This window comes from Camelus ferus, chromosome 35 (genome assembly GCF_009834535.1).
Source record: "Camelus ferus isolate YT-003-E chromosome 35, BCGSAC_Cfer_1.0, whole genome shotgun sequence".
Lineage (NCBI taxonomy): Eukaryota > Metazoa > Chordata > Mammalia > Artiodactyla > Camelidae > Camelus > Camelus ferus.
In genome coordinates, this window is record NC_045730.1 from 2,905,058 (window position 1) to 2,916,114 (window position 11,057).

General features: G+C 50.5%; 1 protein-coding gene across 1 annotated transcript in view; it reads right to left on the reverse strand.

The window, feature by feature from the left end:
- LOC116661570 (dihydrodiol dehydrogenase 3-like) overlaps positions 1-3,507 on the reverse strand; it is a 34,686-nt gene extending 31,179 nt beyond the window's left edge. Inside the window, exon 1 of the mRNA XM_032473974.1 lies at positions 3,503-3,507. The gene's annotated coding sequence lies outside the window, so the exon portion shown is untranslated. The remainder of the gene's footprint in view (positions 1-3,502) is intronic.
- Positions 3,508-11,057: the final 7,550 nt, after the last annotated feature.

Genomic DNA, 11,057 nt, shown 5'->3' on the forward strand with positions numbered 1-11,057 from the left:
GGAAGGCGGGGAGGGGGGTCAGGCTGACCTGCTGAGCGAGTCAAGCCTCCCCGTGGCCTCAGGTGCCCCCTCTCTCTGTTCTGCTGAGAAGCGGTCCGGAAATGCTGCGTCCGTGCGCGCTGGTCCGCAGCCCCCGTCAGCGCGCGCCCGAACGCGGGGCCGGGGCGCGCGGGGCGGGGGCGAAGGCGGGGAAGGGAGCCTGGGGGGCGGGAGGGGGTTTCCCCACGACGCAGCCCTCGGGGGGGGGGGGGGGGCAGAGCCGAGCCGTGCGGAGGACGGAGCCGTCGCGTGAAGGACGAAGAGCGCCTGTCTCACCCGCGCCCCCGTTTCACAGAAAAGCCCGGAGGAGGCGCGACCCGCCCCGAGGCGCGCAGCTCCCCCGGCAGCGCTCGGGCCAAAACGCGCGTTCCCCGGCTTCCGCGCCGGGCTTCTGGGCGCCTCCGCGAGGAAAGCAGGCGGAAAGCGAGGAACGTGGGTGACCGTGAATACAGAGGGAAAGCTATGGGGAAGAGAAGGGCGAAAGAGTCACTGCAGGAAGGAACGGACACCAGCGAGGGGCGAGCAGCCAGAACGGGCGCCGACGCTGAAGTCCACGCGCGCGGGAGGCGCCGCGAAGGCGCGGGGAGGGCGGGATGGGGAGGCGGCCCGGGACGGCAGGTGCTCCGCGGCCCCCGGATTGAGCCGTGTGTTACCAGAACGGCAGGCAGCACAGACGTCAGTGGACCCGAATATGCGGCCCAGACACAAAGCAGAGTAGATGGAACTTAGTACGTGATGAAGGCTCCGCTTCCGCCAGGGGCCGCGGGATGGGAGCCAGCCACTGACTGGTGCCACGCGAGGCTGTATATTCGAGGTAGAATTAAGTTAAATCTCTCCTTCACAACATTCCCCCCAAAATGAGAGATGGATGAAACACAAATGGAAATATTGGGCAACAAGTATTACAAGAAAACATGGGAGAATCTGTCTAGGAGGTTGGGAGACCTTCCTAATCAAGGCAAAAAAAAAATTAAAAGTCGAAAGGGAAAAAGACTGATAAATTTGACTACATCAGAATTTAAAACTCCTTTATTATAACAGAGACCACAAAGAAGATCAAAGTCAAGGGACAAACTAGGGGAAAAACCACAAGTATCTAGCAAAGGACTTAGAGCCCGAAAAGGTAAAGAATTCCTAAAATCTATACAAATAAGAAAACATGGGCAAGCGACTCAAAGAAGAGGAAACAAAAATGTCCAATCAACATGTGAGAAGTCGATCAACTCAGGATCAGGGAAATGCCCGTGAAAGCAAAGTGAACTATTTCTTCCCACTCAGCAGCCTGGAGAAGACGTGAGAGTTTGACACCGAGCGTGTGGAACATGTCCATCCGTAGCCCGCTGGCGGAAGTGAAGCTGAGCGTAACCACGTCAGAGGGCACACTAGTAAAATCCTGTTGACGCTAACTCCCCCGATTTTCACTTTCATGTTTAAGCAAATGAATACACAACTTGTCACTTTGGTAGTAAGGAGACTCACTTGACCAAACATCAGAGACCATACATCAGGTGGGAGCCCTGGGCAGGGAAGGGTGTTTGCAGTCGTTTCCCTCCCAGCCCACAGGTGGGGTCAGGTCAGGCGTGCTCGGGGCCAGGGCAGGAGGAGAGGCCAACCTGGGGGTCAGTATCTAAGCCCCTCTCCATGGTATTCAGCGCCCTGGCTCCCTGACTGTCCCAGACAAGGAAGGCCATCAGGTTGTCATCCTGTCCTGACTTCAGTGGTGAATCTATTTCAGGTTGGCAAGTGAAGCAATTACATTTCTGAGTGGCAGGGGTCACTTGGTGCTGAATGGAAAACCTGACTCTGTCATAATCAGAGACATCCCCACTGGCCAGAGCCGAGCCCCGCGCCCACCTCCCTTCCTTGGGCTGACTCATTGCTCATCTCCTTCCTCTGCGCAGAGTGGCCGGAAACGGTGCACTGGGGGCCCAGATGGGAAGGTATGTCATTTAAGTGCTGGTCACCCAGGAAATTGCAATTCTGCCCTGGCCGGTACTAGGGCACAAAGAGTGAATTGATTTCCTGTAAGGTCTGGACCTAAAGTGTCATGGCTGTGTCAGAACCAGGAGGGGAGCCAGGAAGCCTGAACAAGCAGAAGTTAAGCAGCAAAGTGGGGAGAGGTGGGGGCAGGGGGGCATTCGGGAAAGTCAGGTGTTCAAGGCCTCGGACCACTCACTAGCAACGCTTGTGAGCTTGTCTACCCCTCGAGATTGTTCCAACCTTAAAACCTGAATCCCGGGCCTGCGCTGTCGTGCCGGACTCTGGTCCTTGCTGTCCTCGTCTGCAAGGTCGGGTCCTCGGTGCTCCTGACCCCACGTCCTGCTTGTCTCAGGACTTCCCTCCCTGCTCCTGATCCAGTAACAGTGACAGCTGTCACTCCTTCAGTGCCAGGCAAATGGCCGTAGACCCTGGGGCCTGTCTCCTCTGGGCAGTGGGGGCTGGGGCGCCGTCTTCCCAAAGAGCGCACCTCAGAATTACCAGGGAATCTTTGTCAAAATATACATGCAGGGCCCCTCAAAATCTTCTGAAATAGAACATAGAGAGGTGGAGCCTAGGAGTCACCCCGAAGGTCGGAAGGATGACGCCTGGTTCAGAGCTGCCGGTCCCGACTCTGGACACATCTGGTCTGACTGAGCCCACCGCACCAGCAAGAACCCAAACTCCTTCTCCGGCCGTGGAGCCTCTGCGGGCACCCGCCCGGGGCTTCTTCCTCTGATCTTCTTCCCCAGGCTGCAGTCCAGCTTTATAAAACAGTGTTTGGGGGTTCAGATAATCTACATCTCCTCTCTTTCTGAGACTGTGCTGGGCAATTCATCCGCAGAGACCATCAAATACCTCAGAGAACTTTTCAGCATGCCACACCCATCGCTCAAGAGATCTTCCACATAAAAATGCTAATGGCAACTAGAGATAGGATTGCTCTGCCCCCAGCCTTCATGGTGATAAGGAGACAGGGAATCAGCTCCTCTAAAGGGCAAGGGGCGGGGACATCTGAAGCCGAAGCGAGCTCAGGATCCATCGCCTGGTAACACCGCCCAACCCGCCGGGCTCTTTACCTCCGTGTTAAATAGGAACGTAATTAAACAATGCTAAGAATAACGCCGGGGCTGCTATGCTGGGGAGAATGCGTGGCAGATGAGGAGGTGGTGCCCTTGACCTCGTGCACTGGGAGAATGGGGAGGGTGTTTCTAAATGTGGAAGCCACCCAGTGAGCAAAGTGTGGAGGGGCACAGAGGAGGGACGCGGCCCCCCTTCCAGGACAAGGCAGGTGGAGGCCGAGGCCAGCACAGCAGAGCGGAGGGGTCAAGTGCAGTCAAGGATTCAAGGACAGACAGGCCTGAAGGCAGGTCCGAGTTTCTCCACATCCCACCTGTGTGATCGCAGGCAAAGACACAGCTTTTCACCCCTAGGAGGGAAGAGCCCCGGTACCTACGTCACGGGGCGAACGTTGTGCGTTAATAACCACACAGCTGAGCTTCAGAAAAAACTTTAATTAAAATAATGTGTGCAACCAGGAACTCTATTTAATATCTTGTAATAACCTCTACTGAAAAATAATCTGAAAAAATATGTATATCTATATAACCAAATCACCTTGCTGTGCACCTGAAAGGAATACGATATTGTAAATCAACTCTACTTCAATAAAAGTAAATGAATGAATAACATGTGTAGAACCTTTCTCTCCATGCCTAGCACTGAGGAAGAGTTCAACAGGTGGCTGATAATCGCTGTGACGACATAGATGGCCCCTCTGGACTTCCGCGTCTGATCCCTGATGACGCCGAGGCAAGGACTTCATTACTCAGAGCCTTGCTTCCTACACACAGAACGGGAGTGATCACCTCTGACCCCAATCCTACCTACGGCTTTATTCTCCCAGAGGGTGAAGACACGTAGGGCAGTGTCAGCAAACAGATGTCACTGAACATCAGCCTCAACAACGAGGGAGCTCCTGCCGTTGGAAACAACACAGATGACACGATGGACATTGTGACAGTATTGAGGACATTGCTGGGTGAGATAAGCCAAAGACAGTTACTGTGTGATCTCACACGTAGAGTCTAAAGTAGGTGAACTCGCAGAAGCAGAGAGCAGGAGGGTGGTTGCCGGGGGCGGGGGACACGGAGGGATGGAGGGCTGTCAGTCAGGGGGTTCGAAGTTCATCACACAAGAGGATGCATGGTGGGGGAGGGGCAGAGGGCAAACAGGAAATCTCTGTACCTTCCCCTCAATTTTCCTGTGGACCTAAAACTGTTCTTTAAAAGTGCACTTTTTAAGTTTTCAGGAGGGGAAAAACTGATTTTTTAAAATTTATCATTTCTACCCATTCCAGAAACCTAGTCATATCCAGTTAAATAAATGATCAGATAAAACCACCATGAACCTTAAATCTCATCACTATTTTTTTTTGTTTGGAGTTTGACTCTAAACAAAAAAGACCACGACCAGATTTTGAAAAGAGGCAACTGAATTTTAAGTCACTGCAGAGTCATATAACTCTCTCTCCTCAATAGAGATGAAGCGTTTTTTTTTAAATGGGCTTCTATTTTTTAAAAAGAGCATTTCCTAACATTGATGAGTGTCACATTCTAAAGCGGATTAAAGAAGGAGAAGGTGAACTCCGCTCTTCTAGACACGTATGGCGTATTCCTGAAATAGGCGTGTACGCAGAGAGTGCCGAGTCGGAAGGACCAGAGGGTTTCACGTTCCTGAGGTTACTGGGATTCCGACACCTTCTGAGCTGCCTCATGGAATTAACGAAGGCGAGGTCTGTCCCACGGTGAACTAAGCAGCCTGGTTTGTACGTGCTTCATGCATTAAAGTTCTAAGTAAACCTGCATTTGATACAATTGTTTCGCTGCTTTAAACAAAAAGCAATTTTAAAAAATAGGAAAGGGAGAAATGGAAAGCCGCTTACAATCTGATCACCTGTTCTGAACCTGAACCACTGACTTCTTTTTTAAGAACACAGCAAAGGAAGTGTTCGTTTACACAGCGGGCAGCCAACCTTCAGAGCTTGCTTCCCTCGGGGGAATCACAGGTCGGAAAACACGAAGGTCACACGTCTTGTTCACGCAGTTATTGAACGTCTGTGCCAGGGTGACAGTGCCAAGAAGACAGGACTGATTCCTGCTGCTTATATTTTTAAATAGAGTTGAAAGAAAATCACGAAGAAAAAGGTCTGAAATTAGCAAAAGAAAGAAGAGTTCTTGCAGCAAAACCGCCAACTCTTAGTGCGCGTCTGCGGCCCGGGGGCTCCAGCAGCCCGGCTTCTCTTCCATCGCCCAGAACACCAGTGCTGGGGGGAGGTAATCCCTGCAGGGTTTGGAACTGGAGCCACCCCTGAGCAAGACAGAGACTTCACCCCATTCCATCCCATTATTCAAGGCCCCCTGGGGGGGATGGCCAGAGGAATTACTCATGTTGTGGTATTTGCTTCTAAGTCTGGGTTTCCTGAAGACTGACAAGCTTCAGACCTCAGGGCAGAAGACCTCTAATGGTTTGATTCCAGACACCATGATTGTCCAGTGGGAGGGATGACTCTGAGCTACGCTCCCCCGTGAAGGTGTGCACTGCCTGCTCTCAGGACAGAACAGAGACGCAGGTCCTCACAGGGATGCAACACAGCACTGCTCGCCAACCTCGTGTGGGAGGGAAGACGCTGTCCCAGGACTCCATCCTCGCTCTGTGTTAAGTTCTCTTATCAGTCCCTCCTCCATGGCCTCATCCCCTCTCCGGGCACCCAGAGCCAGTGCCACTTCCTCCCGCATTGAAAGTGATGGATCTGCCAGCACTGCCCACGACGTGAATGAGTTTTTCTCTTCCTCAGTGATCGGATTTGACTCTGATTTGATTTCCAGATGCAGAGAACACAGATCAGTCATGGTGCTGGGCTTAATACAATGGAAGTCCTTGCCTCCTGTCCACATTCTGACAGGAGAGAGGGAGGGAGAGGAGAAAACATTCAATGTCAGTCTGTCCGGTCGCCCCAGAATGGAGAAGGAGACCTGTATCAGGATCTGCCCGCCTGCCTTTGAAACCACAGCCACACCAGGAGACGGATGCCTACCTTCCCCAGACACATCGTGATGCGGAGTTGGATGGATCGCAGCCAGGGACCCTCCCACAGCATCCTGCGTGCAGCGCCCCTACCCCCGAGCCCCCACCCCAGCTCCAGGCCTCTCCCAGTTCCTTTGGCTGAGGGTTTAGCCACCCGTCTCACTCCTCTCTCTGCCGCTGGTACCTTCCCAGTTTGACCATTGCACCCCTGGATTTCCTGCCTCTCAATTCCTTTGACTCCAGCTGTAGCTGTCCGGTGCGAGTCTGAGCTAGCGCCCAGTCCGGTGGCCTCGGGGTCTTCCCCTTACAACCCAGGTGCCGCCTCCCCTCGTCTGGCCCGCTCCTGTCCACATTTTAGCCAAACGCCACAGCTCAAGTGGGATCCCACGTCAGAATATACCGGAAAAGGTATGAGAGATCTGCAGCGGTCAGCTACGCGGACCAGCCAACAGTCAGCTGACCTCCAAGCGGGGCCAGAAGAACCACCAGCCTAAGTCAATGACCCTCAGAACTGAGGCTGAACACTTGGTAATGATTTTAAGCCAAGTGGGTTGGGGGTGTTACATAAGTACAGTCAGTAACTGCTAATCTTCACCCACATTAGGTTCAATGTTTGAATTAAACTTCCTTCTATTCACATGTTCCTTGACATTTTTCTGTTTTTATTACCAACTTTTGTGCCTTTCATCCCCTTCAGAGCAGTTGGGCCACACCCCCCATGTCTTGCTCTCGTCCCTACTAACCCACTAGCAGTGATGAAAAAGGAGCCTTTTGCAAGGTTTCAAAAGAATAGCTCAAAGGACCATTGGAAGAAACAGCATCAAAGTAAAAACCACTTCCTGGAGATCAGTACATATTTGTTGAGCTTCAAAAGTGGGCCCAGGACTTCTGATGGAGAAAACCGGGGTGCAGAAGTACGTAACACAGCCTCTGCTCTCCAAGGAGCCGAAAGTCTGAGGAGCTTCAAGTCTTGACATGGGGGATAAAACTAGTTCACATGAACTGATAGAAAACGGCGATGGGCTGGTTTGCCTGGTGAAGGCAGATGCGCCACAGGAGCTTGCAGAGGACACGAGCGCGTGCTAGAATGAGGAGAAAGCCTGTCCTCTGCGCAGAGGTGAGGAGGGAGGCCGTTGTTCGGGAAGTGTGGGTGGCAGCGGGGAAATCAAAGCCTTGGAAGCAGGAGTGGGTTCCAGGACAGGGACCGTGGCCGGACCTGGATCAGTGGGGAGGGTGTCCCACCCAAGTGCGAAGTGCATGTTGGTGGATGTGAGGAAAGACGCTCGGTCATGAAGGCTGATTTCCTTGGGGAGTCTGTGGGGCACGCAGGATGTACGTGCCCGTGAGAAGGACAGACTGACGGCAAGCCATCAAAATGTTGTGCTTTGAACCACTGAACCCAATCCTGGGGATTTATTCCCAAGCCAATACTTCAAAAGCAGAGGGGAAAAGCCATCTACATAAAGACACTTAGTGCCAAGACAGCCTTTAGATACAAAATGCCCACAGACTAATGAGAGACAAAGCATAGCAACTTCAGGGAACATTCCACGGCCTTTTCAAAAAAGATAGACAAAGACTATAGATACACAGCAAGGTGCTTATGGTGTAATAGTAAATCGAAACAAACTTAGTTATGTGAGCTCTAAGATTATAGCAAAATTATTCACTCACGTGGGAATATATTAAAAAGATACTTAATTGAAAATAGTTCTATGTGAGTTCAAGACAAATATTTAATCTTTTAAAATGTCATCAAGGTTTAAAGGTGATGTAATCATAGCCTTTTTTTTTTTTTTTAATTTAAAATAATGAGTTATGCAGAGGAGGTGGCATCAGGAAGGTGGAAATTTTTAGCCAAATGGGTCTGGACAGCTCTGCGTTCATACTTCTGAGTGGATCATAATTATACGAGGTTGTGAGTCAACCTTCCCACCTCTGTGCCTTTCCTTTTAATTACTTCTGTCGCCTTTAATTGCTCCCTTTCACATTCCTGAAATATCCTGATCACACGGGACACCAGAACCATAGCCCTGAGCTGCCATTCCTGCTGGTGAGTTCGGAGGCACGGGTCTCAACCCTTTCCTCTTCTTGTTGGTCTATAGGATTTGATGCAGAGTCTGTCCTCAATTTAGACCACTAGGATTCTCCGTGGCATTAACTCTCCATGGACTTGTGTAAATCTACAACTTTGTGCCTAAAATACAGACCCACAAGTGCAATGGCTGACGATAACAAATTTCCTCAACAAATATTTATTAAACAGCAGGCACCATGGACTAGACCCTAACCTAATTCCTCTCTCAACAAGGCTTTGATCCGTGTAACTTACAGCGCATCCACCTAACCCGTCCTTCCCACTGGCTTAGAGTCCAGCTGCCGGCCCCGCGTTCTGGTCGTTCACAGTCAAGGCCTCCAGCCTCACCAGATACTTGAGCAGAGGTGTTTGCCAGTTAAATGCAAACTGATACCCGTGTGTTATATCTAATTCACCTTTGATGTTTAAGACGGTAATAACTGTTATCACGTGTCCCCCTGATCAGCATCTGCAGGCTGATTTCGGGTACCCCCAAGGGCTCTTGTCAGTCCATGGGACAGCAGGGGAACCAGACGTCACCATGTGCTCAGAGCAGGAGTCCTCCTCAGACGGTCCTATTAAAGCTGCTTTTTTTTTTCCATTTTTCTTCTTTTGGTCATTGTGAAATTGTGACTTATAATAAATATATATTCGGGCTTCCTCTACTTCTTGGCACTGAGCTCCTAAAAGCCCCTGGGATTTCCTAAGATAAGAGCAATAATGGTGAACGGTGTGCCTTTGATGATTCATGAGAAGCCTCTTTCAACCACACCTGAGTTTACACTAACAAAGTGACTTCTGGAAAGCCCTAAGGATGGAGGCCGGTTGCCAGGGGAACCAGCCACTGTTTAGGGGGTTGGAACTTTCAGCCTAACCCCCAAGCCTCCGGGGAGGAGGTGGGGGCCAGAGGTTGAGGTGACCACCCATGGCCAACAATTCAATCAATCAGGCCTATGTAATGAAGTCTCCATAAAACAGCCAACTGAAGGGGTTGAGAGATACACAGCAAGGTTGGTGGACATGCCCCTCCCCCCACACCTGGCTCTCCACATCTCTTCCATCTGGTTGTTCCTGAGCTGCATCCTTTTATAATGAACTGGTAATCTAGTGAGTAAACTGGTTTTCTCAGATCTGTGAACTGTTCTAGCAAATAACCAAACCTGAGGAGGGGGCTCCCCCACCATTACCCAGTCTTGCCTCGAGGTGACATCCACTGTCTTGCCTCGAGGTGACATGCTGAGCCACCAGAGACTGACCCTCCTTGCCTATCTCATGGAAGTCTACAAGGATCACACAAGAGGGGCCAGGGGTAGGGACAGAATCAAGAGCTTCTCAAGTGGAGAGCATTCTTCTTTATACCTTTCACCGTAAACCCACACCTTCATTACTGTCATACAAGCAAGGAACCCAAGATCACAAAGTCATCAAGAATTCACACACTTCTTGAACATGTATCTGGGTTCTTTCAACGTATTTACAGTTGCCCTGAACCTTTGGCCTCCACACCACGTTGTTTCCTGTCCAAAACCTGTCAGATTAATTAGACTCCTGATGAGATTATTCTGACTCGTACATCCTCCCACTTCTCATCTCATCTCTGACTAACATGTGACCTTTTTTGACGGAACTATTGAAATTTAGTAATGGTTTTATTGCCAACATTTGCCAGTTGTGCGGTGGCATTTATCAAGCTCTCGTTAGCCTGGACAAGAATCACTTCCGGCATTGATTGAAGCCCCACAAACTAATTTTTCTTAACTTGCATCAGCTCAGCTCCAAGTGTTCTGGCTAATAAGCTACTAATGAGTATGCCATGGAGTTTGTCACAAAAAGAAATCGACAGAATTAGTGGGTTTTTAGCAAAGTTAAAAGATACCGAACTTCCAGAGAAGGGTGTCATTCCTCAAGAGCACTGTTCTGTGTGATGCCACCCCATGGGAGGGGTGGGGTGGCAGGAAGTTGCTTTACCCCTGGGGGTCCATGTTCCCCTTCCCTTAACCCCAGCTACCTGCTAAGTCTACACCCAAGATGACTTCTGATCATTCCAGAGCCCGGAAAAGAAAGGCATTTAGGTCAACATGAAATAGTCAGAAGTTGACTCACTCCTCGGGGAAATCTCAGGTGAGCTCTTTGCTCAAGTAGCTTCAGAGAGTTTGAGAAGAGTTCTGCCTTTAGAAGTCATAAGACCTGCGTTTGTCCGAACTGTTGGTCAAAGCACTTGACCTCTGAAGCTTGGGTCCAATTACATCTTCAGTAACACGAGGATAACAAAACCTTACCTGCGCCCAAGAACAAACAGGGTCAGATAAATTCTGCCCAAGCTCTCCTCCAAGAGCGAGAGGTGGGGGCCCCACAGATGGAGCAGGTGATGTTACATGAAATAGACATCGAGGTGGTGGTGTTTTTAACCCCATTGCAAGAGAGGAAGCTAAGACTGGGCTCTGTCTTTCCAAAGTCACACAGCCACCCAGGACCAGAGGTGGCCCTTGAGCTTGGGTCCATCTGGCTCCCCGGGCTACACACTTAATCGTTCTCCCACACTAACTCCCAGGGCAGGTTTGAGTGGCAAGGGTGACTCTTTCCCCTTCTTTCGCTCATCACTTCTGTCCCCATCCAACTAAGGAAGAAAAAAGCCCCTCTGGTTGATGTTTCAGAAGAAAGGCCTCTGTACAACTTAGCACGTGTCTCATGTGACTGAGGGCTGGGGGCGGACGTTACCACCTGTGCTTTGCCGCAAGCGTCAGCAGGTGGCTACGGGGCTACTTGGAAACAACATTGCTTGGAAAGTATTGGCTTATATAATTTTTAGGTGATTAGTGGAAACATATTATTAATCAAAAGTATTTACATTAAGGGTTTACTTGGTAGAAATGGGCAC